General features: G+C 44.0%; 1 protein-coding gene across 3 annotated transcripts in view; it reads left to right on the top strand.

The window, feature by feature from the left end:
* LOC122558575 (RNA-binding Raly-like protein) overlaps positions 1-26746 on the top strand; it is a 1039906-nt gene that overhangs the window by 111419 nt on the left and 901741 nt on the right. For all 3 annotated transcript variants that reach the window (XM_043707327.2, XM_043707325.2, XM_043707326.2), the window contains exon 2: positions 4586-4730. The gene's annotated coding sequence lies outside the window, so the exon portion shown is untranslated. The remainder of the gene's footprint in view (positions 1-4585; positions 4731-26746) is intronic.

The raw sequence follows: 26746 nt of genomic DNA on the forward strand, positions 1-26746 counted from the left end.
ACACACACACCTGCTCATTACACACACACACACACCTCCTCACCATACACACACGTCCTCACCACGCACACACCTCCTCACCACAAACACACACACCTCCTCACCAAACACTCACACCTCCTCACCACACTGCTCTCTCCAACCCTGCACCCATATCTCCCCACACTCCTGTGGCCTATCCATGCTATCTCATGGTCCCTCATAAGCACCAACTTATACCCTTCCACTCATCCCCCTTGACCTCTCAGACCTTTCTGCCCGCTTCCTCCCTTTTGTCCTCCCCATGAGGCATCTTACAGCCATCCTCATGTCAACTTATGCCCCACCAACCACCCTGTGTCCTACACCCTCCATGTTAACTCATCTGACGTCCCACAGGAACTATGCTGAGATTAAATAAAGTATTGCTGAATTTGATTTAAACTAGCAAAGGTGAGAACCCATTTAAATCCTTTAACACTGTCTTATTTCTAACTTATTTTTTAAACTGTGGAAAGTAATGCAACTACTTATTATTCCTCTTTTGTATCCAAGATTTGTATCTCGGTATTTGGACCTAACGTGGTGCCATAATAGGCAGACATTTGTAAAAGCTTTTCACTGTGCCTCTGCAATGGAGTACACATGACAATAAAGGATGTTCTATATTCTGAACCTCCTCTAATAGTTTATAATTTACAAAATCTTTAGTCATAATCCCACTTTGATGACTTTATAAGCAAATGGAACTGTCAGTCAAGCTGTGAGCTGACTGAAATCCCATTGTGATATTAATAGGCTGTGAAATCAGCTTGTCCACTCATTCTATAATGATAGCCCTCAGACCTATGTGAATGGAGTGAGACAACATTGTATTTTTTTTAACCACTGGGTAGGAGATTTAAATGCCTTGACAATTTGAAAACCTCTTTAACTTTTCTTTTGAAAGCTTTCTCGAGAGCTCCATTAAGCTTATTTAATTTTTAATGCTCATTCATGTCAACTTTTAACCAGCACAAACTCTCCTCGGGGGCACATGACGTTTCCCCCCCCCCCCCCCCGCAGATTGATATCCAACAGGGTACCTACCTCTCTAAAGGACTCAAGGAAGTTTAAACCTGCTCCTACAAGTCATGTTTGCTGCATATTAAATATGCAGAGTTACCTCCGTGAGCCAAAAGTGTGCAAATTGCATGCCCTGCGTCTGCAAAAATTGCGAGAACTGTATTCAGGTGCAAGAATTTCAGATTGATGTCTACAGTGCTATTTCAGTTAGATTGGAGAGCATCTGTGAAACAACTTCAGGCCATTATCTGTCAGCCTGTGATTTTGTGCTGTAAGGGATACTCTTTTCTGCCACCAACACCTATGATTCTGCTTCATTATAGTTTTCTCCCTTTCAAAACGTTCATTCTGATTACTGAAGCTTGAAACTGTGTTTAACGGAATGGTAATCCTTACTGTGAACAGGCAGAGCCAGGGTAGCAGATCGTGAGAAATCTAAAGTCTGAATTTTGACCGAACGTCATTTTCTCCATCTCTCCCTCCCCAGCGATAATGTTCCATCTTCCAGAGGTTGTCGCAATTTTACCAGGTGATCTGTTACAAAGACAGAGCATGCTGCAGAAACGCAGCAGGTCTGGCAGCAGCTCTGGAGAGAGGGTGGCACAGTGGCTCAGTGGTTAGCACTGCTGCCTGACAGCGCCAGGGACCTGGGTTTGATTCCAGCCTCACACGACTGTCTGTGTGGATTTTGCACATTCTCCCCGTGTCTGCGTGGGTTTTCTGATTTCTTCCCACAATGCAAAGATGTGCAGGTTACTAAATTGTCCGTTAGTGCTCAGGAATTGTCCATCGGTGAATTAGCCATGGAAAATGCGGGATTATAAAATACAGGGTGGGTTTGGGTGGGCTGCTGTTCAAACTTGATGGGCCAAATGGCCTGCTTCTATGCTGTGAGGATTCTTTTAAAAAAAAAACTTACCATTTTGAGTCCAGTGTGACTTTTCTTCAGAAATAACTCAAGAGTGAGATGAAAGCTCTTATCCCAGATATGTGCAACAATGACACTAGACGTCTGTACTCCAGGTGAGTGAGGCCAGGTGGTCTGGTTTGGTGTCTGAAGCTTTGTGTTTTCAGATTATTGAAAAATACTAGTCTAGCTTCTGAGCGGGCTAATGCAGAGTAATCCAGTAGGCAGCATTTGCCTGTTCTCGGGCTGTTGAATTTTTATTTGATTTGTGAAGTTGATTGGACATTTGGCTGAACGCCTCCAGGATATGAGATACACTCTCTTTCTCTCGTTTGACTGTCACCGCTGTTCCAACTGTGATCAATGTGAGCCGCAGCAGAAAGCTGATTATTTCCAAGGCATAGATAGCTCCCAGCTTAGTTCGTCTGTGTACAATGCTGCCTTAATGGGTGCTCATTGTAAAATTGCAGTCCGCTGTCTTAACCATTACTGCATCTGAAGCATACTCGCTCACAGTGTGAATGGTGATCAGGTAGCAAGCTGTGAGGACCAGATAACTGAAAGCAGCAATTCTTCTTCATTTTGATGCTGCTGAATAAAGGAACGATGGCTTTCATCTGCACTGTCAGCTATCTTTCAGAAAACATGGACCGGTGAGACCTGTAGGCCCGGAATTCAAATGTGCTTTAAGATTGTACAAAAACTCAAAGAAAATAGGAGAATCTGTAAGAAGGACACCCTGGGGACCTTGAGGAAATTCTATCCTGTTTATATTAATAACTGCCGGCAGCTGTTATTATTGCTGTAAATTCTGAAGGGCTTGGTGTCCAAATTGGGGCCTAATGATGCAACGAGAAAGCAATTTTGGGCAGCTCAGTAGCTCAGTTATCACAATAATGTTCTATTTCAGCATGGGGGAAGTGAGAGATGAACCCGTCGTGGGAGACTGGAGGGTCTATGAACCTGCCAAGCCCACAGCCCAAGTCTAAGAAATTAGGCTTCAACCAAAAACTGAAATCATGCATGCATTCGATGGAAAGCCACATTGACCAGGAAATAAATCTTAATGACAATTCTTACACACATTCACACACACACACACACACTTGTCACACACATGTACACACACATACGCGCACACACATACGCGCACACACACACACGTACACACACGCGCACGCACACACACAAACAGGGGTGTCACCTCTCTATATAAAAGAAGGCACAACTAAAGTTTGCTTCTTCTGCAACATTTCCACCAAAAGCCCAACAGGAATGTGGCAGTCTGGGGAGGGAAGGTAATTTTGGGTTCTTGACGCAGTGGGTGTCAGCTTCTCCTGCCCACCCCCTTCCCCAAGGATCTCGGTTCAGCTTCCCCTGAGTGAGAGTCCGGAGTCAGATCAGATATTGCTCGGACTGAGCAGCTCGCTAAGTGGGAGGAGACTTTCTCGTCCACTCGTTTCCCTTGTCTGCTTTAGGTCTCGGCCTAGCACGTGGTCCGCACCCTCAGAATTTCGACCCTCTCTCACAGCTGTCTTTGGGCATTGTTTAAATACCAGATGCTGCTGCGGTGCAGGTAGAGAGTTGGGCTTTGCCATTGTACACAATCACTGCAGGAAGAGTCAGGACCCATGGTTGTGAAGCTCGAACATTGTGGCTCGCGTTTCCTACCCTGAGCAATGTCCTGCCTTGAATTTGATTGCCACCAATTCCTTTTGCCAATAATGTTCTTTCTCCAGATTCCAGCAGTCACAGAGCCATCATTGTCCTTTACACTGGATCCATTTCTCACTTGAGTCTCATGACATGCAAGAATTGTGCGTGATTCCATGTTGTGCTTGGAGTTGAATGAATGCACACATGCAGCGAACATCCAATGTCCGAGTTTCTTACAGTTGAATGTGAGGCCAGTGTCGCCCCCCCCCCCCCCCCCCCAAGCACTTGTGTTGTGGCAGCAGAGGTGTAAGATTGAGTTTCTCAAGACAAAACCGTCTGTTATTCTAAATGAAGATGAAAAGATAAACACAGAGATGGCTGGAGAAACTCAGCAGGTCTGGCAGCATCTGTGGAGAGAGAAACATTTCAAAAATAAGGATCTACAAGGATGTTGCCAGGTTTGGAGGATTCGAGCTATAAGGAGAGGTTGAAGGGGCTGTTTCCCTAGAGTATCGGAGGCTGAGGGGTGACCTTATTATAGAGGTTTACAAAATCATGAGGGGCATGGATAGGATAAATAGACAAAGTCTTTTCCCTGGGGTGGGGAAGTCCAGAACTAGAGGGCATAGGTTTAGCGTGAGAGGGGAAACATATAAAAGTGACCTAAGGGGTAACTTTTTCACACAGATGGTGGTACAGGTATGGAATGAGCTGCCAGAGGAAGTGGTGGAGGCTGGTATAATTGCAACATTTTAAAGTCATCTGGATGGGTATATGAATAGGAAGGGTTTGGAGGGATATGGGCTGGGTGCTGGCAGGTGGGACTAGATCTGCAGTATTTTGCTTTTATAGATAGGTGGGCATCAGATGCAAAACAGAAAGCCCACAGCTAGTCAGTCTGCATCTGAAGGAGAAATTAATGTAAAAATTCTGATCTGCAGTCGCATCAGAACTCAGTATTTTCTCTTTACATTGCAGTGTGTTAACGTGCTGGTGAGGTACTCCGGCAGTGAGAAGCCAGGTGCTCTTACATGTCACCACCTGACAACTGGAAGTTGGGACCACATATCTGCTTTTTGAAAAGGCTCAACGTTGTAGGAAGTTCTTCTGGTATGCAATCAAGGTTAGTCTTTCTTAAAAATGTGTCTTTTTCTGACTGATTCACTGTCTGTCATTTCCCTTTCTCCCAGCATCTGACTAGGCACAGCTGATTGAAGGATTGGTAACATTTGCTGAGGTATTTGACATTTTGGCCTGTTAGCCAGTGATGCACAATATGGATAACTCTTCATATAAAAACATTACAATTTTATTGTATACTACAGAGCGAGTTCAATGCAGGAATAAACAAATTTTAACCAGAATTGTTTGAATAATGCGTTCATGGCACTTGGCGGCTATATTGGTCTCCCGTCCTGAAATGGCGAAGGGAATTGTTTCTGTCGTTAACCCCTTGAACCTCTGCCACTTTAACAGTACTCTGTCCACCTGGAGAGTTGGTCAGATAATTTAGTTTGAGGTTCCTGAACATGCAGCAACTGAGTAAAAGTATTTAATGAAGTAATTTACTGAATGCAACTAATGTGCACATACCCTATTTCATGTAAACCACAGCTGCCCATCGCCCTTGCTCTCCTTAACTGATAGTGACTGCCCAATTTTAAGCTTAAACTATGTGTCCTTAATTCAATTCTGTCCATGACTCCTCTGGGGCATTCTATCCCCAGTACTGCAATGTACTCCCCAATCAGTGCTGTTACACTTCCTCTTTTTCTCTCTTTCCTATTTTGTCTGAGCGCCGAGCATCAGGAATATTTTAATGCCCACTTGTGCCCTTCTTCTGTTTCCGCTGATGGGAGAGTCCCCAAACCGAGGACACAGCTTAAAAATAAGGGAGTAGGCCATTTAGGACAGAGATGAGGAGAAACCTCTTCACCCAGAGAGTGGTGGCTGTGTGGAATGCTCTGCCCCAGAGGGCAGTGGAGGCCCAGTCTCTGGATTCATTTAAGAAAGAGTTGGATAGAGCTCTCAAGGATAGTGGGATCAAGGGTTATGGAGATAAGGCAGGAACAGGATACTGATTAAGGATGATCAGCCATGATTATATTGAATGGTGGTGCAGGCTCGAAGGGCAGAATGGCCTACTCCTGCACCTATTGTCTATTGTCTATTGTGTATTCTTTAAACCAGATTTTTGTTATAGCCACAACAGTGTATTTCCTTATGTCTACCTGCACTGGCAACGTATGCATTGTATTAACTACAATCGGTGCTTTCACATATACTGATGTGAACCCTGATTTCGACTTGCCTCTTTTCTCCCATCGGAGAAAACGAGGGCTGCAGATGCTGGAGATCAGAGTCGAGAGTGTGGTGCTGGGAAAGCACAGCAGGTCAGGCAGCATCTGAGGGAGCAGGAGAATCGACGTTTTGGGCATAAGCCCTTCATCAGCATTTCCTGTGCTTTTCTAGCACCACACTCTCTTTTCTCCCAGACGCTGATCACACCTGTTAACTGACTATTCTCGATTCAAGTCCTCCATAATTCTCCCGTGCTCTGTGGTATACATCTTTCTGATATTATTTCTTGTTTCCTACTCTGTACCAGGTTAATTTACAGCCTCCCCAATAGCACGAGCAAACCCCCGCCCTCCCCCCTTTGCAAAAATCCCAGTGCTGGTTTTATTTTGCTGTGATCTATTCGGTTAGTACAGGTCCCACTTCTCCCAGAATAAGCCCTGATATCCCAAGAATCTAGAGGCCTCCATCCTGCATCATCTTTCCAGTCATGGACTCATCCGCTGTATCCACTGAATCCTATATTAACTTGTGTATGGAAGCAATCCAGAGATTGCCACTGTTGAGGGATTTCCTGCTCAGTTCCCACTTAGCTCCCTCTATTTTGACTGCAGGACCACATTTCTCTTTCTCTCTATGTTGTTCATCCCAATATGGAGGATGACTGTCCATCCTACATCCCTCAGAGTGCTCAGCCACTGGTCAATTCCAGGGAGGTAACTCCCCATTCTGGATTCACATTTGCAGTCACAGCAACACTGATACCGTCTATCAAATCACCAATGCTCTTGCAGTTACCATGAGCACCCACTCGACATGAGAGCCACCCGGGGTACGATAGACTTGGCATTGGCTGCACTTCCCTCATGAAACATTGCTCATCTCATCCGTAATGCTGCTCGAATTCAGAAACCCAGAGGACGATTCCTCCATAAGCAGGTATCCAGCAGACAGGAAGTCTCCTGGAATTCCCACATCACACAGGAAGTATTTTTAATGGAAGTTTGAGCAATTGTATCATTTCTAGGAGTTAGCCTTTGTAATGCTAATAAACCCTACGAGTGTTCATTAACATTTCTAATACTGAGAAATATTGCTAATAGATAACATACTTTACCAGTTGTACTAAATATTGTATTAAAAACAAGTGGCTGATGAGTTTTATCTTCTATTTTCCCCATTATTAATAAGTAATAATTGTATTGTTGTAAGCTGCTAATTGCTTAGACTGAAGTCACTTAACATTCATAACTAAACAATTTGAGCTCAGCAGTTCACAATGTGTAGTGTGCACAGAGCCAGCCCATGTTCAGAATACAGTGTCTAACATTAGACCTGATTCTGGGATAGGACAGCATTTGCTAAATAGTCCCAAGTGCGCTAAAAATAAAATTACAACATAAATCAATTGATGATCATAGTGGCAGTGAGGTGTACTTGTATAGACTGGCAGAGAGGTGCATTTGTATATATTGGAAGCTATGTATATTAATATAGTAGCACCCTGTTCTTTGCATTCAGAATAGATAAACATGTCCACGCATAGTGCCTGTTTTAATGTGAAACTCGTGACAGCACTTTTTTGGTTCATTCCTCAAGGGCAATGCCTTGACCAATCAGGCTTGTTCTAACCGGTTTAAATTTAAACAAATTGGCAGTTAACTGCTGCTACTGTTAGGTGGTGCATTCTCCATGGCTACATCTCTACCAATCACAGTCCGACCAAACAACACTGTCTTCACTTGCAATTTAAAATGCTATTCCCCTTTACAGTGATATTCTTGTGTCATGACCTGATTAGCCCAAGAGGAGCAGCTTTGACAAAGTGTGTCTTTTCTGAGTAATGTTCCAGTACTGCGTTACCAAACAACTGGAATGTTATCCATTCTGTTTATAAATAGACATGTTTTGCTCAATAAGATGTACACTCAGGGGAATGGGGGATTTGGGAGTCTGTGTTGCTCTTGATTAGTTGTGGCTCCTTCAGAGATTTCCCTTCTGCATACACAATTAACAATGTGATGAAGTAAAGGGATTCATGTTTCTCCGACAGCTGGTGACTCACAGCTCAGAGGAAGATTGGAGCTGCTGTTCATATGTTTCTGTTTAATTAACCCTTTGCTTTCATTGTGTGTCACTCTGATTGGAAATAAAGTGCTAACCTAGATGGCTAAGGCTTAAGAGGTGGCCTGAAGGCCCAAATCAATGCATACACACGGCAATACATGTTCTCTTGAGACCATGATACATTGCACTGCATTAAATTCTAAACATCAACAGTTTGAAACAACAATTGTTTTACATGCCAGTAAAGTAGCCTATGATAGGTCTTGTGTAACATAAAGGAGGATAGTACAGAGCTGTACTTAAGTCCTGAAGCAGAAACTCAGCCAGTAATCTATCACAATCTAACAATATCACAACAAGTTACTGATCATTCATCTCATTGTTAATCATGAGACATAGGTGGCTGCCTATGTCCTAACATAACAGCACCCTTTGACTTCAAAAAGACAGTATTCTGTTATCCAATGTGCATTGAGACATTTCGCTGTGAACGGTTATATAAATACAGACATAATTAATAAAAATCCAAACGATTTGGATTTTGTCCTGCAGATTGGCAAATCCTTCTCTTTTTCCCAATTCTCCAAACGATCGACACTTGCTGCCTTCTTAGTTGGTCGCCATGACAATGATGCAAGTGAAGAAAGAGATTACATCCCTCAGACAAACGTATTTTTGAGATAAAGTCAAGGAAACCACTTGAGACCCACCCACTGCCAGTTATGCTGTTAGCTACATTTGGCTGGCCATTAAATGTGACACTCCACAGTTTTGACTTTGAGACTTCTTTTTTCATGCACATGTTTAACACCTTCCAAATTGTAATTAATATTTGTAAAAGTTATTTTGTATTCCTGATAGTTATAATCCTCTCAGTTGAAGTGCCAGTCAGTTTTCATGAAATTAAGCATTCAATGTCCTTGCTCCCCCCATTGTGGCACTGTCACAGCCACCCCAATTAAAATACCCAACATCAGGGGCATCTGCCCAGACAGGCAGGAGTTTGGCACAGGAACTATAGAACAGGAACAGTGTTCAAGGCCAGGATGGTATGCAGTTTGGAGCTGATGTTCCCAAGCAGCTGCTGCCCTTGGCCTACTAGTTGCAGAGCTCATATGTTTGGAAGGTGCTGTCAAATCTACAATGATAAATCGCCACAGTACGGCTTATAGATGGCACACAATGCTGCCACTGTGCATAGCTGGCTGAATGAATAAATTTTTAAGGTGATGGATGTGGTGCCAATCAAGCTTAGTCCTGAACCATATTGTGATTCTTGAGTGCTTTTGGAGCTGCACTTCTCCAGGCAATTGGAGAGTACTCTATTACACTCCTGATTTGTCCCTTACAAATGGTTGCCAGGCACTGGGGAGTAAAGACACATGAGTTAGAGTAGCCCTAGCCTCTATGTTCTTGTAGCCACAATATATTTGGGACCTCATGTTGAGGTCATCCAGGACGTTGGTCAGGCCTCTTCTGGGATACTGTGTGCACTTCTGGCTGCCCTACTGCAGGAAGGATGTTATTAAGCTGGAGACGTTATTAAGCATGTTGGTGGGAATGGAGAATTTGAGTTACAGGAAGAGGCTGAGTCGACTGGGACTTTTCTCACCGGAGAGGAGGAGGTTGGGAGGTGACCTTGTTGAGGTTTTTAAAAACATGAGCGGCATATATAAGATGAATGGCAAAGGTCTTTTCCTTAGGGTAGGGGAGTTCAAAGTGAGGAGGAAAGATGTTAAACGGACATGATGGGTAACTTTTACACAGAGTGGTTTTGGAATGAACTGCCAGAGGATTGGAGGATGTGGGTACAGTTACAATGTTTAAAAGACATTTGGATAGGTTTATGAATAGGAAAGGTTTGGAGGGATATGGGCCAAGTGCAGACACTTGGGACCAGTTTGGTTTGGGATGTCTGGTTGGCGTGGACTGTTTGGACCGAAGGTTCTGTTTCCAGGCTGCATGACTATATTTATATGTTTGGCCCAGTTTACTTTCTGGCCAATGAGACCCCATGAGGATGCTGATTAATATTCGATTCGCTCTCGTTGGAGATGATCATTGCTTAGTGCTGAAGCAACGTGGTCCCATTTTAAAGACAGCGGTTCTTTTTCCAAACAGGAAGTGAGTGAAACACTTAGGATTTTAAGACAATCAGACAAGTTTCATGCTCATTTTTTTTTTGTTGACATGTATCTTTTAGAGAAACCTTTTGAAGTTGCGATGATGGAATCAGAATGCTGGTTCTTGTTACTAAAACCTCTCTTTGTGTTGACAAACTTGAGAAGCTAAAAGAAACTAATTCCACATTAGTAAAAGGGGTGACAGCTGGCAAAATGAGGATATTAAATGCACAGAAACAGCCTGTGTTCTCAGAACGGTACAAGGACAGTTCTTCAACTGTTGCTGTTGGCTTGCATTTGCTTCCCTCTTTCCTATCTGCTAATGATTCGATTGAATGTTCCAGCATGTTTCCCACTGCAGTTGGGATTAGGAAGCCGACAAACACATTGCAGTGTGCTGTCTGTTTCCACCTGGGCTTCATTTCTATTCCAGCTTAACTGTGTTATTGCTATGGAACAGGTAGAAATCTCCATCAGTGAAACAATGTCAATTCCAACTGAGTGACTTATACCGTTTGTATTCAGCAACTTGGCCAAGGCACGACTTCATAAAGAAAACTCAAGCAAAACATTGAATTTTACTGCAGCACTGCCGAGGGAACGCTTACTTTTTGGATAGTGACAAAATGGTGGACCCATTTTGAAATGAGAAGTCTGCTCCTTGAATAGACACACTTTCTGAGGTATGGGGTTAAATAATTAGGATAAAGTCACTGGATAGATTCCAGTCTAAATTCCTCCATGCCATGACTCAAGAGTTTGAGGGACATTGCGGAAACACCAATCTAATCGGTAAATAAAATCTGAAAGAACTGCGGATGCTGTAAATCAGAAGCAAAAACAGAAGTGGCTGGAAAAGCTCAGAAGTTCTGGCAGCATCTGTGAATAGGCACTCTTTCTGAGGAATGGAGTTAAATAATTAGGATAAAGTCATTGTGGAAAGTTTTGGCAGGGAACAGCATAATGACCACATATTAATGACTCGTCAGAAGCTGGGCAAGTCTGGCAGCATCTGTGGAGAGAAATCAGAGTTAACATTTCGAGTGACCTTTCCGCAGAACTGAACTTCCCCAGATCACTGTACCCGAAATGTTAACTCTGATTTCTCTCCACAGATGCTGCCGGACTTGCCCAGCTTCTGACGAGTCATTAATATGTGGTCATTATGCTGTTCCCTGCCAAAACTTTCCACAATGACTTTATCCTAATTATTTAACTCCATTCCTCAGAAAGAGTGCCTATTCACAGATGCTGCCAGAACTTCTGAGCTTTTCCAGCCACTTCTGTTTTTGCTCCTGATTTACAGCATCCACAATTCTTTCAGATTTTATTTACCGACTAGATTGGTGTTTCCGCAATGTCCCTCAAACTCTTGAGCCATGACATGGAGGAATTTAGACTGGAATCTCATTCATAAATTGTTAGTAATGGTTTTTAAACTGTAACAAGTATAATTTTTAAAAAAATCTTGCTTTACAATCCTGCCTCTTTTCCCCTCTTCCATTATCTTTATTTCTCTTTTTCTGCTGAATTTGACTTTTACCCAACTTTCATTCAATGTCATTGGTTAAAGATGGAGATTGTCGTTGCATCATTCCTGAAGCTAAGATCCCTCGTAACATCATTATCAGCCCACACTTCAAGGGAACCATTCTAACTGGAGGCATTCTCCCATTCTGGACAAAGCCAGAACCCTAGGCTGGAAAATTCCCCTCCCCCCACTCCCCCATCCCTATCACGGTGACTGGCCAGCAGGAGGCAGGGTGGTCTGTAAAATTAGTGGAGTGTTATGCCTATCATTTACCTGCCTTTGTGGCTGTTTTATCACTGCCCACCTTACATCGAGCAATGGCCTCTCATGACATTCCCATTCAAATCCCAAGGGTGGTCACCTGGATGGAAACTGAGCAATTGAGTGATTTGCCAACATAATCAGTTGCTTCAGAACCACAGTGTTCGTAGGTGTGAGATGTCATCATACTTGTTCACACAGTCACCAGAAAGAGGCACCGACAAGGAGTCTGACTTGGTAATCGGAAGGGCTTTTTGAGATAGATAGACCATTTTAAAGGATAAGCTTAAGGAAAGTCAAGATATTAATAAACATTCTGTTATCAATAAACATCTTGTGCATTTTTTTAGATACAGTCATAGAGTTATACAGCATGGAAACAGATCCTTCAGTTCAGCTCATTCATTCTGACCAGATATCCTAAATTAATCTAATCCCATTTTCCAGCACCCAGCCCATATCCCTCCAAACCCTTCCTATTCATGTAGCCATCCAGATGCCTTTTAAATGTTGTAATTGTACCAGCCGCCACCATTTCCTCTGCCAGCTCATTCCATACCCGTACCACCCTCTGCGTAAAAAGGTTGCCCCTTAGGTCCCTTTAAAATCTCTCCCCCCCCTCACCTTAAATCTATGCCTTCTAGTTTTGGACTTCCTTACCCTGGGGCAAAGACCTTGGTTCTTCACCTTACCCATACCCCTCATGATTTTATAAAACTATAAGGTCACCCCGCATCCTCTGATGCTCAAGTGAAAACAGCCCCAGCCTATTCAGCCCCTCCCTATAGCTCAAACCCTCCAGCCCCTGGCAACATCCTTGTAAATCTTTTCTGAACCCTTTTCACTTTAACAACATTTTTCCTAAAGGTGGAAGACCTGAATTGAACACAGTATTCTAACTGTGGCCAAACCAATGTCCTGTACAGCCATGACATGTCCTCCCAACTCCTTTACTCAATGCACACACCAATGAAGGCAAGTGTACCAAATGCCTTCTTCACCACCCTGTCTACCTGAAACTCCACTTCTAGGGAACTATGCACCTGTACCCCAAGGTCTCTTTGTTTGGCAACACTCCCCAGGTCCCTACTATGAAGTACATAAGTCCTGCCCTCCCAAAATGTAGCACCTCACGTTTATCCATTTGCCACTCCTCCGCTTACTGGCCCATCCGATCGAGATCCCGTTATACCCTGAGATAACCTTCTTCAATGTCCACTACATCACCAATTTTGGTGTCATCTGCAAGTTTATTAAGAATTAATCCTATAATCACATTCAAATCCTTGTATATCAATAATAAAAACACAGTGAATCCAGCATTGATCCTTGTGATACACCACTAGTCACAGGGCTCCAGTCTGAAAAATAATACTCTACCACCATCCTCTGTCTGCTATCTTTTTTGCCAGTTTTGTAACCAATTGGCTCTCTCTCCCTGGATTCTCTGTGATAAGATCATAAGACTGTAAGACGTAGGAACATAAATTAGGCCATTCAGTCCATCGAGTCTGCTCTGCCATTCAATCATGGCTGATAGGTTTCATAACCCCATTCTTCCACTTTCTCTCTGTAACCCTTGATCATCTTGTTACTCAAGAACCTATCTATCTCGGTCTTGAGTATACTCAATGATCTAACCTTACTAACCAGTCTACTATGCAGAATCTTGGTGAATGCCTTGCTGAAGTCCATACAGACAACCTCTACCGCTCTGCCTCATCAATCATCTTTGTCATCTCTTCAAAAACTCAATCAGTTTAGTGAGACACAATTTCCCAAAGCCACGTTGACTATCTCTAATCCATCCCTGTCTTTCCAAATGCAAGTAAATCCTGTCCCTCAGAATTCCCTCCAACAGCTTATCCCTCACTAATGTCAGGCTCACCAGTCTGTAGTCCCCTGGCTTTTCCTAATCGACAATGGCAGCACATTAACCACCCTCTAGTCTTCGGGCACCTCCCTGGTGCCTGGGGGTTGATAGAAATATTTCAGCAAGGTGCCAGAAATCTCTTTTGAGGTTCCCCCAATGTTCTGAGATACATGTGACCAGGTCCCTGAATTTATCTACCTTTTATGAATTTTAAGATCTCCAGTACCTCCTCTTTTCAAGACATCACTATTTATTTCCCCAAGTTAACATCTTTCTTGAAGAAAAATTTTACAAATTAAATAAATGAATCCTTACCCTCGTGTGTGTACCCTATTGTAGAGCAAAACAACTTTGTTTTATTCATTCATGGGATGTGGGTGCCACTTGCCCATGTTTAATTGCCCAGAGGGCATTTAAGAGTCAACCACATTGCTGTGGGTCTGGAGTCATGTAGGTCAGAGCAGGGAAGGATGGCAATTTTCTTTACCCGAAGAATGTTAATGGACCAGATGGATTTTTAAAGGGGAGGTGATGATCTAGTGGTATTATTGCTGTGCTGTTAATCCAAAGACCCATATAATGGTATGGGGACCCCGGTTCAAATCCCACCGTGGCAGAAGGTGGAATTTGAATTCAATTTTAAAAAAACTAAACAATATGCAATTAGTTTATTCTAACGCTGTAATGATTTGGACTACCTTTGAATAAGGACATAAGGCTCTGAAAGGGTTAATACTGAAGTGTACCTTAAGCATCACCCTCTGTGATTGTATCATATGGACATGGTGACAGAATATCTCAGGATTTCAAAGGACAAGGATCACCATGCAGTCCCTCCTCATTGCTCTGATGGACATTGTCTCAATAACAATGTTATTATGAATAGACAGACCGTAGGTTTATATTTGCAATTTGATTACCGTGGTGGCCAGTCACTGACCATATTTATGTAAAAGTGTCAATGTACAGTCGGTTCTGATATAACATGATTGTTACATTCTCACGCGATCTCGCTTTACAAGGAAATCACACAATAACCGCGCCACTTAAACTACTGGGGCCAGAATTGCGTTATAGCCAATACACAAAGAAATAACAGTCTAAATTCTTGAATCATGTTAAAGCCAATTCGCACTGAGGAAACACATTGTTGCAGAACAGACTGAACTTTTACTATAAGTCTAACAGGCAAAATAAAACAAAGACATATAATATTTACATAAGACAATTTGGATATCTCTTAAACTTAAAAGGCAAAAAAGAAAAGTTCAACCTTTTTTCCAGCAATATAATTTACGGGCAATCAACCCCAGTGAAACATCACTCCTATCTTAGTTTAGAATTCCTCATTAAATTGATAAAGTCACAATTGTTTCCTTTTGCTAAGTTTTTGCACACTGTCTCAACTTGAGATACAAAGCACCCCCCCCCCAGTCTGTTTGCAGTGAGAGTTAAGAAATAAACGAGAGGCTTTAACAACTTCTAAGCCACTTAACATCACATCTGCTGAAATGGATCATTGTCCAGCTGCTGCTGGGCCCTGGGCTCCTCTTAGCTAATAAACTTCAATAATCAGCAAATACTTCACCAGGTAGCTTGTTAAGTCACATGATTCCTTGGAAAGGCTACCTTCTGCACTCAATTCCAAATGACATTTTCAAACACATGCATGACTTGTTGACACATTAGGAAACACTCAAGGATAATGATCAGGGAATGCATATTGTGATCAAGTGCTTACAAGCAGAAGGGCACCCCCTGAATAACAATGTGACCTCTACAAAGAATGTATTTCCTTAGTGAGACAGCTGTGAGTGTTGAGTCAACAGTGATGGTATTACGGAGGACTGAGAAGACCATCACCATGAAGGAGATCTCCACTCTAAGGTCAGTTCATGACCTCCGAAGATTGTTTGGTAACCAACTGGTACAATTATTGCTTCATTCAGAATAGAATCCTTGAGACAACTTCTCAAGAAGATGCAAGAGTGATATTGGAGACCACATCGAGAGAATGTTTTTCAGAGGTTCAAGAATGTACTGACATCCACAGATGCCCTAGATCACTGTATTTGGCAGCTGATCCTTCAGATCTATGTTTTGGAGCTGGACTCTTCCAAGAATAACCAGACGGACGTTGCAAATCAATCTATTATGCATCATGAGCATTCGCAGACACTGCAGCTGTGATTGAGAAGGAAGCTCTCTCAGTTGCATGAACTTGTGAGAGACTTGTGGACGGCAGGGTGGCTTAGTGGCTAGCACTGCTCCCTCACAACATTAGGGACCCGGTTTGATTCCAGCCTTGGGCGACTGTCTGTGTGTATGTAGAGGAGCTGGTATTGTACTGGGGGAGGGGGGGAGGTGACAAAATCACATAACACCAGGTTATAGTCCAATAGGTTTATTTGGAAGCACTAGCTTCCAGAGCATCACTCGTTCATCAGGTGGTTGTGGAGTATAAGATCATAAGACACAGAATTTATAGCCAAAGATTACAGTGATATACTGAACAAACCAAGATTGTTGTTAAGTCTTTCATCTTTTAGAATGGGTTGCAGGTTTCAGTTCATTAATACGTAAATCCCAGAACTTCTTTTAAGTCACATTCTTGAGATAACTTAAGACTTTATTTTAAAAAAACGGTGACATTTCAGCTCAGACAATGCGTTAATGGTGTGAGGATAGAGTCTGTCTGTATCATAATCTTGAGTCCGACCAGTTCTATTTCCAAAGTGGAATTTATAAAATATTACATGGATTGACTGCCTGCATTAACTGCCTGCAGGTTGTGCATTTTTTGAGCAAAATAGAAGGTATCTGCAAATATAATTCTGCATATACAAATTCACCGCATAGACTTATGTGTGTGCGTATGTGCAAGAGAGACAGAGAGAGTGTGTGCATGTTATTGTGCACATGAGAGAGTGTGTGTTTGCATGTGTGCAAGCGTGGTGAGGTGTGTGTGTGAGTATGATGGAGCATACGCTTGTGAGAGGATGTGTGTGTGAGTGCGAATGTGGAGGGTTGGATGTATGTGTGTGTATAAGAGACAGTGCCTGTATGAGAGAGGATGTGTGTGAGTACGTAAGAGCGTGTGTGTATGTGTGCTTGTGTGTGCGAGAAAGTGTATAGTGTAGTGGGGTCACCTGTAGGGTGACATGAACCCAAGGTCCCGGTTGAGGCCATTCCCCACCATGGGTACCCCATGGTACTATTGACTCTCAGCCTCTGTTGGCCACTTTGCTTTGTTGCCTATCCCGAAGTCTGCCTTGAAGGATGGTCAGCTGAAGATGCGAGGCCAAATGTCTAGGACCGCTGAAGTGGGAGGGAGCACCCCTGTTTGGTGATCATTATGTGGTGTCCATTTATCCGTTACAGTGTCTGCTTGCTCTCGTCAATGTACCATGTCTCAGGGCATCCTTGCCTGCAGTGTATGAGATAGACAACATTAGCCAAGTCACTTGAGTACCTGCCACGTACACGGTGGGTGGTGTCCCACGTGTATTGGTGGTATCAGTGTTGACCGTCTGAAAAGTCTTGCAGTGGTTGCCATGGCAGGGTCGTATGGTGTTGTGGCCAATGTTGTCTGGAAGGCTGGGCAGTTTGCTGCAAACAGTGATCTGTTTGAGGTTTGGTGGTTGTTTAAAGGCGAGAAGTGGAGGTGTGGGGAAGGTCTTGGCGAGATGCTCATCCTCATTAATAATGTGTTGCAGGCTGCGAAGAACATGGCGTAGTTTTTCAGCTCCTGGGAAGTACTGGACAACGAAGGGTGCCCTGTCGGTTGCAGCACGTCTCTGTCTCCTGAGGAGGGCATTAGAGTTTGCACATCCTCCCCGTGTCTGCGTGGGTTTCCACTGGGTGCTCCAGTTTCCTCCCACAGTCCAAAGTTGTGCAGATTCAGTAGATTGGCCATCTTAAAATGCCCATATTGTCTGGGGATGTGCAGGTTAGGCGGATTAGCCACGGGTAATGCGGGGTTACAGGGATAGGGTAAGGGGCCGGGTGTGGGTGGGATGCTCTTCAGAGGGTCAGTGTGAATGAATGGGCTGAGTGGCCTGTCCCCACACTGTAGGTATTCTACGATGATTCTAAGATTTTATGAAATGACATTACCATGTATTGTACTGAGCACAGAGTATTACAGTTGAACTCTCACAATCGCTGCAGTCTCAGCTAGTTTCCGTGAGGAGTGATTGTGATTAGCATCACAGAACTGAAGCACATGTCCAGTCAGTACTTTAAATGGAGAAAACACAATGTGATTTGGAGCTTTGACTGGGGCAAGAAATAACACTAATCTATTGAAGGAGATATTATGTCATGTGACAAACTTGGTAATGTTTAAGTAGGGGAGAGATGTGAAGAAGCAGAGAGGTTTATAGGAATGTTTGAGTCTGCTATAGTTAACGGCAATACTCCTTATATTAAGACTCATCTCAAAAGGCAGCTGGCTGAACAGTGTCACAGTCAGCCCCCTCAACTCCTCCTTGTGCCTGTTTTATGCCTCGATGTCTTGGAATGCTGTTCTACATTCAAAGTGCGATGTGTCAATGTCGGATTGTGGGGATTGGAATATGATACCAGGTGTAAATTTAGAACAGCACAAGCTGGATGGTGTAATTTGTCCGACAACCCATCACTCATGCCTTTACGGCAAGGGGGATTGGATTAATTTATCAAAACTGATCAATCCACAGTCTGCTCCCAGTGCAGAATGCAATATTTAGGCTTGTTTTGACATATTGTTGTTTCTGAATCAGGGGATTCAGTGCTAAGATTCAGATTCACTGTCAGGGCAAGAATAGATGTGCCATTTCCCAATGAGCCAATATTTCTTTACTAAACACTGCTGTTTTCTCAGGTGCCTGCCTTCTCAGGAAAGGTGAAACGTTATTCTACAATTCAAGATTTGCCCAAATGTAGTTGCTTGCTAATTTCTTTGAAGTCAATGGCTCCCCACATAAGTCCAATTTGATTCTGGCAGAGTGCAGTGAGAATCTTCCAATCTGGTGCTGTAACTCGAATGGGAAATGCATGAGCATTCTCAGGCAATCCCTGCCCTTAGCTGAGGAGATTCAGCCAGTCTTTTGCAGAAGGTATAGCGGGGGATTTCTCATCTGTGGGATTTCGAAGCTGCCAGACCTCCTTGGTTTCTTCTAAGATTCTTGCCCAGTCTCAGTAGCTGGCAGTGGCCAAGCTGGGGGGGTGATCAACACTGTTAACTGACCATCCTTGCTCTGGAGTCATTTTCATACACACTTTAACTAAAGCTGTGTTCGTCTCTGAGTTTTTAGATCAATTGCACTTGTGTGGACCTGATGTTTTATTTCATATTATCAGTATGGCTTTAAACTTAAAAATATCTCCGTATTTCTAAGAATGTAAGAATCAGGTTGCATTTTTGATACCCGGAGCATTCCGTACTGCTGAAAGCTCAGGAATCTCACTGAGGATTTTTGGTTGATCCAAAGTATTGACACTCGCACAAGCGCGAGGTTGCATTGGCTCAGGAGCTGAGGTGGTTATTAAAATGAAATGTGTATTTTACTGTAAAGTCTCAAAGCCATGCCTCAGTACAAAGTGACCCAAGAAGGAGGTGGTCACGTGCCAATTTGGCTTTTCAAACATAGATTCCCTACAGTGTGGAAACAGGCCCTTCGGCCCAACAAGCCCACACCAACCCTCCGAAGAGTAACCCACCCAGACCCATTCCCCATACCTATTATCCAATATCGGGGATGGTCTTTGGTCGTCATTAATGGAGATGGAGAGGTCCAGGAAGGGGAGGGAGGTGTCCGAGATGGTCCAGGTGAATTTAAGGTTGGGGTGGAATGTGTTGGTGAAGTTGATGAACTGCTCGAACCTCCTCGCGGGAGCATGAAGTGGCGCCGATGCAGTCATCAATGTAGCGGAGGAAGAGGTGGGGAGTGGTGCCGGTGTAATTACGGAAGATGGACTGTTCTCCGTAGCCAACAAAGAGACAGGCATAGCTGGGGCACATACGGGTGCCCATGACTACCCCTTTGGCCTGGAGTAATGCTCCATTCCTGATGAAGGGCTTTTGCCCAAAATGTCGATTTTGCTGCTCCTCAGATGCTCCCTGACCTGCTGTGCTTTTCCAGCACCACTCTGATCTAAACACTATTATCCAATATCCCCTGACTAATGCACCTAACATACACATCCCGGAACACTATGGGCAATTTAGCCTGGCCAATCCACCTAACCTGCACATCTTTGGACTGTGGGAGGAAACCGGAGCACCCAGAGGAAACCCACGCAGACACAGGGAGAATGTGCAAACACCACACAGACAGTCACCCGAGGCTGGAATCAAATCTGGGTCCCCGGCGCTGTGAGGCAGCAGTGCTAACCACTGATTCTTAACTTCTCTGATGCCTCCCATTGTGTTCCTCAGTTATGGGGACTACGAGATTAAAAACAACAGTTGAGGCAATCTAATTTCATGGTCTAGTGGAAGAAAGTTCTCTAAGATCAATGGGCTGGGAAGTGGCAGCTGGAGTTTAATTTGGATAAATGTGAGGTATTGCATTTTGATAAAACAAACAAGAGCAGGACTTATACAGTTAATGGTAGAGTCCTGGGTAGAACAGGGAGACTTAGAGGTTCGGGTACATAATCCTTTGAAATTTGCATTTCAGATAAACAGGGTGGTTAGCACATTGCCTTCATTGCTCAGACCATAGAGTATGGGAGTGGGGACGTCATGTTGAGGTCGTACAGGACATTGGTGAGGTCTCTGTTGGAGCACTGTGTCCAGTTCTGGTTGCCCTGTTATAGGAAGGATATTAATAAGCTGGCGAGGGTTGAGAAACGATTCACCAGCATGTTGCTGGGAATGGAGGGTTTGAGTTATAAGGAGAGGTGTTGGATAGCCTGGGACTTCTTTCACTGGAGCGTAGGAAGTTGGAATTATCGAATCATGAGGGGCATAGATATGATGAATGTCAGGTGTCCTTTTTCGAGGATGAGGGATTTCAAGATTGGGGGCATGTTTTGAAGATGGAAAGAGAGGGATATAAATAAAGACATGGGGGGGCAATTTTTTTTACACAGAGGGTAGTGTGTGTGTGGAGTGAATGAACTGCCAGAAGAACTGGGTACAGTTACCATGTTTAAAAGACATTGACATAAGTACATGAATAAGGAATGATTGGAGCGATATGAGCCAAGTGCATTTTAGATTCAACCCTAGTTTAGTTTGGGACAATGGTTGGCATGTACTGGTTGGACCGAAGGGTCTGTTTCCCATGACTATGACTCTAACCTGATGGGTAAAATAACATTCCGCCGACCTCGGGTTAGCGTACACATTGGATGTTATTGCTGTTTGGACTTGGTCTTAATGCTTCCTCTTCATATAAAGACTGTCTCCACATGTGAGCCCATGTGCGATAATATCTGAAACTTAATGCCACTTAAGATGAGGGTCGGCTAATGGATTGCTTAATGAAGTCCAGCTAACTAATGGAACACAGAATAAAGATAGATGGGGGCATTTTCAGATGGCAACTTGTAACAAGTGGAGCATCACAGTGATCAGTGCTGGGGACACAATTATTTATGATACATAGACGTTAATGATTTGGATGAAGGAAGAGATTTGATGAATCACTTTATTTCATTATGATGTGCATCTTGCAGTAAGAAAAACAGTAAAATGCAGTGAAAAGCTTTCCCATTCTCGCCGTTATTCGGCGCCATTTTGAATAGTTGAAAGAATGAGAAAAAACGTGCAAAGATGTCGCTTAAAGAGAGTCCCGAGTAAGCTCATCATTAACAATGTCTGTGCTGCACCCCCCCCCCCCTCCACTGCCTCGCCACCCTCTACATCAGACTCAACCAGTGTTGAAGTCCCCAATCCTCAGATGCCATCTTTCACCACTGGGGGCCAATTATCCACCGCCACCTCCTTGCTGCTGCCTGAGCCAGACTTATTGATGTCAGAGTCACGTCTCTCGCCGCTTGGGCCTGCCTCGACGTTGCTGTGATGCCCTTCCACTATCGCTTCGCTGCTGCCAGCGCCGGATCCAATCAACGACAATCTTCAGGCGCCATTTTTGTTCTTGCCGCTGGGCCCACTTCGCTGACGTCACTTCCGCCATGAGGTCTACACTGGGCTCACTTGCCAACACTGCCACGAGAGCTCAGGACAAGTGGGAAGTAAGTGGAAAGATAAAGAGAAGTGGTGTGAATGGACGAGCCGTGGCCATTTTGATGACTTACCAAGGTACAGATGTGTATGTACTGTAAGCGAGTGAGACAAAAGTAGGTGGGAGGCAAATGGTGAGGTGACACAAGCAGTCTGTAGAGTGACATACACTGGTTAAGTGAATGGGCGAAAACTTGGCAGATGGAATATAATGTCACAGAACATAGAATTATGTGTGTCGGCAGGAGAAATGGAAGAGCGGAATGTGATCTAAACTGAGAAAGACCTCAGGACACTGCAATACAGAGGGATTTGGAGGCGTTCGTCCATAGACACTAAAGCCTAGCAGACAAGCTCAGCGAATATTAGGGGAGGCAAATGGATAGTTGGCCTCCATTTCAAAGGGATTGGAGCAGAACAATCAGGCATTTTTGCTAAAGTATACAATGTAGTAGTCAGATCACGGCTGGAATACTGTGAATAGTTTTGGGCCCCCTTAGCTAAGGAAAGATATAGAGGCATTGGTGGCAGACCAGAGAAGGTTCACTAGGCTGTTACCGGATATGGAGGGAATGACTTATGAGGAGATGTTGAGTCGATTGGACCTGGACTCATTGGAGTTTAGAAGAATGAGAGGTGACCTTGTTGAAACATACAAGATTCATAGTGAAGGTAACATTGTAGATGTTGCTTCCCCGGACAGGAGACTCTTAGACCAGTGGAATTAGCTCAGAATAAGGGCTCATCCAAGTAAGGCAGAAGTGAAGAGGGATTTGTCCTGTGAGGGCACTGAATCTGTGGAAATCTTTACCGCAGAAGGCTGAACAGTCTGGGGCATCAAGTATATTCATGGCTGAGATGGATTTTCCATCAATAAGAGAATCAAGGATTAAGGAAAAAAGGCTGGAAAGTGGAGCTGAGGATTATCAGGTTAGCCATGACCTCATTGAGTAGCAGAGCAGACTCGATGGGCTGAGTGGCCTCCTTCTGCTCCTTTGACTCATGGTCTATGTAAAGTCCTGCAAACAGTTCTTCCTCCTAATGTGGCCTTGCACTGAGACATCACAAAGGTTCTTTTGCGAGCACCTTCCAAACCATGACCTCTAATCCAAGGAATGACAAGGGCAGTTGATGCAAGGGAGCAGCACTATCTCCAGTCTACTGTCTGGGGACAATATCGGCATTTCACAGTCACTGGGTCAAAGTCCAGGCCTGATAGTATCGTGGGTGCCCCTTACACCCCAAGGACCGCTGCCCATCAAGAACATAGCTTTCCACCTCCTTCTCAAGCGTAGTAAGAGATGGGCGCCAAATGCTGGGCAAAACCAACATTTGTGCTGAACAGTCCTGTACCTTGTTAGTCCAGAAAAAGGGGAGCACAATGGTAGCTTGTGTGTTTGGACGGCCTGCTTCTACAATAGAATAAAACATCCCAAACAATTCACAGAAGTACCATCACATGGAATATGACTCAGAACCACACAAGCAGAGTGTGGGGCATGTGATCAGTCAAAAAGGCAGAAAGACAAAGCTGTAATAATCTTTCACCTTTCACCAGCACATCCCAAACCTCTTTAGGTTAGATTAGATTCCCTACAGCGTGGAAACAGGTCATTTGGCCCAACAAGTCCACACTGGCCCTCCGAAGAGTAACCCACCCAACCCATTTCTCTCTGACTAATGCATCTAACACTATGGACAATTTAGCATGGCCAATTCACCCTGACCTGCACTTCATTGGACTGTGGGAGGAAACCGGAGCACCCGGAGGAAACCCACGCAGACACGGGGAGAACGTGCAAACTTGACACAGACAGTTGCTTGAGGTTGGAATCGAACCCACTGCTGTGAGGCAGCGGTGCTAACCACTGAGCCACCATGCCGTCCAAAATTTACAACAAACAAAATATGTTTGAAGTGCAGTCGTTGTTATAATGTAGGAAATGTGGCAGCCAAATTGCGTGCAGCAAGCTCACAACAATGGAATAGTGGTCAAATATCTCTCTACGTGAGCCCCACGTTTCGACTCTGACTCCAGCATCTGCGGTCCTCCCTTTGTCTTATTTTTCTTGTGACATCTATTGAACAATTATTATTGACCAACACACCAAGGGCTTCTGCTCTTCAAAATACTGCCACTGGGTCTTCTGTGTCCATGTGAGTCCCAAGCAGTGCTTCAGTTTAAAGCCTCATCTGAAATGTGGCAGCTCTGGCAATGCATCAGTCCCTCAGCACTTCACTGGAGCATCTGCCTTGGTTCTGTGTTCGATTCCCAGTGTGAGTCTTGAGAAGACTATACTACTAACTGAGCCAGCTGTTAGATAGGTCAGAGATGCTGAAGCAGAGTCATACCAGACTCAAAACACTAACTCTGTTCCTTTCTCTGCTGCCAGACCTGCTGAGTTTCTTCAGCATTCTCTATGTTTGTTAGATAGCTAAACTGTGTGGGCTGGGATCTGTCGACTTGTAAGCAGCCATTCTTACTGGTAGACTTCTGCTCCAGCTGTGGAGACATTGAAAACCAGGACTAATATCATACCTCAGTAAAACAGCCTGTTCAAAGGGCAGTACTTAGCACTGCATCAAGGCATAAACAGTCTCTGAATTACAAACGTGTTAAACAAAATGGAAGTCTCCGCATTACACAGAGTGAGGCATTTTCTATCGCTTATTAAACCTCGAGAAAGCGTTTTCAGCCTTTGAAGCAATAATAGTGTCTTTATCCTCTTTCTCCAATCTCCCGTCACCTCCTCATTCACTTGCTTGCATCCGGCAGTTCAGGGGCTGTTTGCTATCTCTCTGACCAATTCGACGTGTTCACTTTCAGGATTAATTCTCTTTGAAAGCTCAGCGGCTTAAGCTAACTCAATTTTCAATAAGTGCTCTCTGCCTAGTGATGCTTATGATTGGTACTTTACCTCTTGTGCTGTGCACACCTAACCTTGTTGTCACCAGCTATGCACGTAGTAATTTCTGAACATGAGTGTAGGTTTTCCACTTGCTGGCCTGGTGCAGGGGTGCATGTTCAATCTCTTTTCTCGAAACTGGACCATTTCATGCCTCGTGTCGAATGCAAAATGCGACTTGCTTTTGCTTGGCTTCCAAGCACAGCGTTGATTGTAAAAATGTGCCAAACATTTTGAAATCTGCCCCAGTAACGTCAAGGTATGAGAGTCAGAGCGTTGTTACCATAAGGATAGACTTTTGCGTTAAGCCTTTTTAATCAAGAGATTTTCAGCTGCACCTTCCGGACGTTGATATTTTTCAGCGATCAGGGCTAATTTCAGGTCACGACCCCATGCCTGGCAGCTATGTGTCTCCATACATCCGTAGGATAAAGGAACTGAAGTAGGCCGTTCAGCCCATTAAGTCTGCTCTCTCACTTAATGAGACAGTGGCTGTTCTGAATAATCCTCAACTTCACTTTCCTGCTTTTACCCCTCCAACCCTTGATTGCCTTCCTCATTAAAAATCGTAGCTTTGAATATACCTTGCCGCATATCCCACAAATTCTCAAGTCTCCCAGAGAAGAAATTCCGTCTTATCTCTGACCTAAGTGGGTGACCCATTACTCTGAGACGATACCCTCTGGTCCTAGATTCTCTCACAAGGGAAAACAGCCTTTCCACATCCACCCTGTCAGGTCCTACAAGATTCTTTCCAGAAGGTCATGTCTCAGCCTCCTATTTTCCAATGGGTATAGGTGCAAACTAGACAACCTCTCCTGGGGTAATTTTAAAGGGAGGTGGCCAATTAAGATGCTGCGTTTGGATTTGGCATTCAACTCAGACCAGCAAGGAGTTTTTTAGAGGTGGCTGTGGACGTCAGTATAAGAAACTACAAGATCAACTCTGTGTATGTTGTGCTACTGCTATGTACAAGGCATCGGAGGGCTGGAGGAGTGGAATAGCTGAAGGCACCAATTCCTCACCATCATCACTTACTGCAGTCTCCAGGGGATTAGCAGCAAATCTGATCGGTTCAGGACCTGATCGGGTGTGTCCTGGAACTTTGTGGAAAGCTAGGGGCGTAAATTGCTTGGCCCCTTGCTGAGATATTTGTGTCATCTCCAGCCACAGGTCAGATTCTGGAGTACTGGAGGTTTACTAATGCGGTGCCATTATTGAAGTAAGTCTGTAAGGAAAGGTTAGGGAACTATTGACCTTTTGGCAGTGTTGGGTAAGTTATTGGAGGTGATTCTGAGAGACGGGATTTACGTGCATTTGGAAAGGCAAGAACTGATTAGGGATAGTCAGTGTTAGAAACGAAAATCGCTTCTCAATAATCGCTCTAGACAAATTCAGGAAAACAAAGTTTTATTAGCAAGTCTGCAGAGTTGGGCACTCTTCTGAGAAAAGCGCGCCAGGCTAACAAAGTTTTCGATTAAATACAGTTCAAGCTCCTCCCTTCTATAGCTCTAAAGAGTCACGAGGTTCACATTCTGAACATTCATTATTTTTCCATTCTGGACCCTTATCACAAAGTCTGCAGTATATGTCTCCCTAGTTGTTTTTCTAGCCTGCAGTCTTATCAGTCAAGGACTTATTCTTCTCTGTCAGAGTTAGTGGTCTTATCAATCAAGGACTTGTTTTTCTACTCTGTCTCGTCCTTTATTATAGAGAAGCATGTTTTACCCTACCCCCACGGCTCTATTCCCCTTAGACTCTGGGGTCATGCACATCTTAACTATTTGTACCGAAATCGTCTCTCACAGTCAGCATGGTTTTGTGCCTGGGAAATTGTGACTCACTAACCTGATTGAGTTTTTTGAAGATGTGACAAAGATGTTTGATGAAGGCAAAGTGGTCGA

Source organism: Chiloscyllium plagiosum, unplaced genomic scaffold (assembly GCF_037043375.1).
Source record: "Chiloscyllium plagiosum isolate Xiang-an unplaced genomic scaffold, Cpla_swu_hap1 HiC_scaffold_17, whole genome shotgun sequence".
Taxonomy (NCBI): domain Eukaryota; kingdom Metazoa; phylum Chordata; class Chondrichthyes; order Orectolobiformes; family Hemiscylliidae; genus Chiloscyllium; species Chiloscyllium plagiosum.